Raw genomic sequence first — 4,629 nt, 5'->3', positions numbered from 1 at the left:
AAGGGGGGAGCCTCTCATCACCTCGGTGGCAGCGACGCCTGGTCCTCTCAGAAGCTTGGAGGTACTTTGCAGCCTTCCAGGGGAGGAAAGAAGGGAGAGGAGGCGTCACAGCCAGTGCCCTGATGGCAGGGATGCCAGCAGCCCTGGGGGAGAGATGCCCGGCGGTGCTGGTGGCAGCGCCCGCAGGACAGCGGGCAGCAGGGTCTGTGGTCACCGCATGGCGGAGGATGAGGAGAGAGGGCTCCCAGGGCGAGGGAGGAAGGTTGGGCTCATGGCCACGGCGTGCTGGCCCTACCGAGCACCAGGGCTCTGACTGCATTTAGGAGCCCAAGCTGGCCCGCCCTGTGCTTTGAGGAGGATGGTGGCAGGGAAAATCTGGGTGGCAGGGAATCGTCTGGGTGGGAAGGGACCTTTAAGATCATCTAGTCCAACCCTCAACCCAACTCCGATAAAAACCCATCACTAAACCATGTCCCCCAGCACCATGTCAACCCGGCTTTTGAAAACCTCCAGGGATGGTGCCTCAACCCCTTCCCTGGGCAGCCCATTCCAAGGCTTAAGAACCCTTTCCGTGTCAAAATTCTTCCTAATCTCCAATCTGAACCTCCCCTGGCACAACTTGAGGCCGTTTCCTCTTGTCCCATTGCCTGTTCCTGGGGAGAAGAGACCCACCCCCCCCGGCTACACCCTCCTTTCAGGGGGTTGTAGAGAGCGAGAAGGTCTCCCCGCAGCCTCCTTTTCTCCAGGCTGAACACCCCCCGCTCCCTCAGCCTCTCCTCACAAGTTCTCCAGACCCTTCTTCTTGTGCTCCAGCCCCCTCCCCAGCTCTGTTGCCCTTCTCTGGACCCGCTCCAGCCTCTCAATGTCTTTTTTGTGCTGAGGGGCCCAAAACTGGACACAGCACTTGAGACGGGGCCTCATCAGTGCCCATCACAGGGGAACCATCACCTCCCGAGTCCTACTCACAAGCCAGGATGCTGGTGGCCGCCTTGGCCACCTGGGCACACTGCTGGCTCGTGTTCAGCCCACAGTCGACCAACCCCCCCAGGTCCTTTTCTGCCCGGCAGCTCCAGCCACTCTTCCCCAAGCCTGGAGCCTCCATGGAGCTGGTGTGACCCAAGGGCGAGAATTGCCCTTTTTCCTCCTCTGCCGGAGGAATTTAAGACCTTTTTTCCCCTTAAATCTGGCAGGAAGCTCTGGAAATGCTGCCTTCTGGGCCCCCCCGGAGACTGGAATCCCATCCTTTGGCCGATTACCATTACGCAGGTAAACGGGAGGAGAACAGATCCCTTTGCTTTGGGATTTATTCTTAAAAATGTGGGGTTTGGGTGGGGAAAATAGTACTTTGAACCACCACCATCCAAAATGGCGTCATTTCATGGCCAAACAGACCAGGAATTCATACAAGTAGGAAAGAAGGAAGTTGGGTCTCATGGAATTACAAAAAAAGGACTTAAAAATCCCTTTTTTTCCTCATATCCAGGGTGTTTGAGAAGATCCAGAGGAGAAACACCCACATGAGGCTCCATCACCCCCGGGATGTTTAAAAGGCCCCGGGAACTGACATCGAACCAACCGTGGGGCCGTTTTTCACCCTTTATTTACAAAAAGGCACCTTTTTCTCCGCATCCGGGCAGCGGATCCCACCCCCCGAGGCTGCCCCTGCTCTAAAAAGAGACAGAACAGAGAAAAATCACCCCCAAATCGTCATTCTATTGAACAAGGTGAAGCCATAGTCGTGCACAGCATTTCAGCCCTTGCTTTGAGCCCCCTTCCGGAGGGATAAGGTGAGTTTTTAAGTGTTTTTTACTTAATTTATGAAATTTTGTTGGTGAATGTTCAAGTTCTTGCTCCGCTCTTCATGTTTCTGGGATAATTAAGCAATTAAAAGTCCAGGCCAAAGCGGGAGAAGGGGTGAGTGTCGGGGAGAGCCCCGCAGGCCCCACAGCCTGTCTCCAAAGGCCCCACAGGGCTCCGTGTCATCCCTCACCAACCTCTGTTCTTGTGGAAGCGATGGCTTCCTGTACCCCCTGCGTGGCCTGGACTCCGACGGCTCCCTGCCACCAGTGTCCCACTTTAATACTGATGGCCCCCTCTGCTTCCCACCCCCGATCGACTGCCAGCCCCCCCAGGAAAGCAGAACCAGCCTCTGCCCCCTCTGCGCCCTGACCAACGAGAACGAGGAGCTCCAGAAAAAAACGGGAGATCCCATCTGCACTTCCCAAAGCTCCCTCAGCTCCTTCTCGGAGCCCCAGCCCAGGGCGGCAGCGGAGCCCGCGGGCAGGGAGCGTGGCCAGGGGGTCCCGAGGCTGTGCCCGGCAGGACGGTGCCTGCAGCGGGTCTGCGCCCGGCTGTGGGGCGCCCTGAAGGACTGGTGGAGACGCCCCGGCTGCTGCTTCTAGCCCTGCAAGTGGTGGCAGTGCTGGGCCCAGAAGGGGAAAAGGGTCACCCCGAGGGGCCGGGGGAAGTGGGGCCGCGAACCCCCTTGGCTGCCCCCCATCTGAAATGTTTGAACAAAGAAAGGTTTTTGTCTGTCCCTGCTGCTGTGGTTCATGCTCCCATCCATCGGCCGCGGGTACCGACCCGCTCAGTGCCCGAGCCCAGCGGGACGGGCTGGCACCCACCAGACTGGGGGGTGCCGGTGGCTGGTAGCCCAGTGGCTGTGCTGGGGCCTGGGGAGGTGGGTGGGCTGGAGAAAGGGGCCAGCAGGAACCTCCTCTCCTGAAGGTCAACCACGCCCAGGTCCTGCCCCTGGGGAGGAGCAAGCCCCGGCAGCAGCCCAGGCTGGGGCAAAGCAGCCGGGCAGAGAAGGTTCCGGAGGGCACCACGCTGACCACGAGCAAAGGGTGTCCTGGGCTGCATCAGGAGGAGCGTGGCCAGCAGCTGGAGGGCCCTGGGGGATCCTCAGCTGAGAGGGCTGGGGCTGTTGAGCCTGGAGAAGAGACGGCTCAGGGCGATGGGACCTTAAAGATCATCTGATTCCAACCCCCTGCCCTGGGCAGGGACACCTCCCACCAGAGCAGGTTGCTCCAAGCCCCGTCCAACCTGGTCTTGAACCCCTCCAGGGATGGGGCAGCCACAGCTTCTCTGGGCAACCTGGGCCAGGCTCTCACCACCCTCACAGCAAAGAAGTTCTTCCAAATATCTCATCTAAACTAGAAAAAAATACAAATCAAAAAACCAGCCATCTTTTTAAAAATACAAGTGTTGAAGCCAAAGGAGAATGTTCCCAGCCTCCTTCTGTTTTGGGGAAAGGAACTTATGGAGGCCCAGACCCATAAGACCCGAGGATTTGTCCTTCAAAGAGAAAAAACAACCAAAATACAGATTTTTTTTGGGTGCAGCCCGGCTGCTGCCCGTCCAGTGAGGCGCTGGAAGCGACGAAGGGCCGCAGGGCCTCTGCTGGGCTGCGGTCTACACCAGAGCTGGTGCCACGGGGGGCTCCGACGTCCCTTCCTCGGCTCTCCTGGCCCCACTCCTGTTCCTTTGGATGAAGCTTGGAATATTCTGCTCTCAGATGCAGCCCAAGCAGCTCTGGGTAGGTGACTGCAGAACCCATCGCTCCTCCCTGTGGGGTGTGTTGCTGTGGGCGCTCAACAGGTCACTCACGGCTCTGCTCCTCTGCCCAGGCTCTTGGTGACTTCATCCCTTTGTACAGCATCTCTGCAAGGACCCCCAGGAACTGGGTGAGACGGGAGCAGCTCCCAGCCCCACGCTGCAGCCCCCACAGCACCCCACCGCCAGGCACAGCCCTGTCACAGGCACCGTCCTGCCGGGCACAGCCCCAGGGCCGCCCGGCCACGCTCCCTGCCCACGGGCACCCGCCATCGGGCTCTGGGCTCTGCCACAGGGCTCCTGCCCACAGCAGCGGCGATGCTCCTCTCTGAGCCCGTTTGCGACTCCTTGTCCTTGTCCCAATCCACGGCCTTCTCCATGTCCACCCCTGGCAGCTCCGCTTCAAGGCGCTGGGGCCACGCTCGGTCCCCATCTGCTCCTGCTCCTCTGTGGTGCCAGGGGCTGGGAGGGTTCCTGGGGGAGGTCCCCCTGCAAGCTCCCTGACACCCCCTGCCTCCCCCCACAGCCGTAGCTGGACCAGCCACCGCATCCCTCAGCGCTGCTCCATCTTTACCTTTGTGCCCAGCTGATTGTAGGCACGTTCCAGGAAACACACCCACTTCTGTTTGCGCCTGACTGGGGGGCTACTGGCGGACAACTGCATGTCCAGCTTCCCACCCTCCAATGCAGGATGGAACAGGGCATCCGGGGCTCCCGAGAGGGCACAGAGCCCAGCAGGGCCTTTGGAGACAGGTGCTCCTGCTCCTACACCTCCTCACTCAGCCCGCAGAGGAGAGAGAAGAGACCCCGCTGCACCCCGGGCCCTGCGGCGGGACCTGTGGGCAGCACCCCCTCCTTGGCCGGCGGGCAGGGCTGCCCAGCGCAGGCAGGGGCAGGGGCTCTCCCCGACACTCACCCCTTCTCCCGCTTTGGCCTGGGCACTGCTCCTCTATCTGCAAACTGAGAGACTGTGGAGGCAGGAGACGGAGTGAGCGGCCGGCAGCCCCCGGCACAGCCCCGGCTCAGGGCTCCCTGGGGTGTCAGCCGTTTGCAGGGCACTCGGTGCCGGGGTCA

This window comes from Numenius arquata, unplaced genomic scaffold (assembly GCF_964106895.1).
Source record: "Numenius arquata unplaced genomic scaffold, bNumArq3.hap1.1 HAP1_SCAFFOLD_175, whole genome shotgun sequence".
In the NCBI taxonomy this organism is placed as follows: Eukaryota; Metazoa; Chordata; class Aves; order Charadriiformes; family Scolopacidae; genus Numenius; species Numenius arquata.
This window is presented reverse-complemented; position numbering follows the sequence as displayed.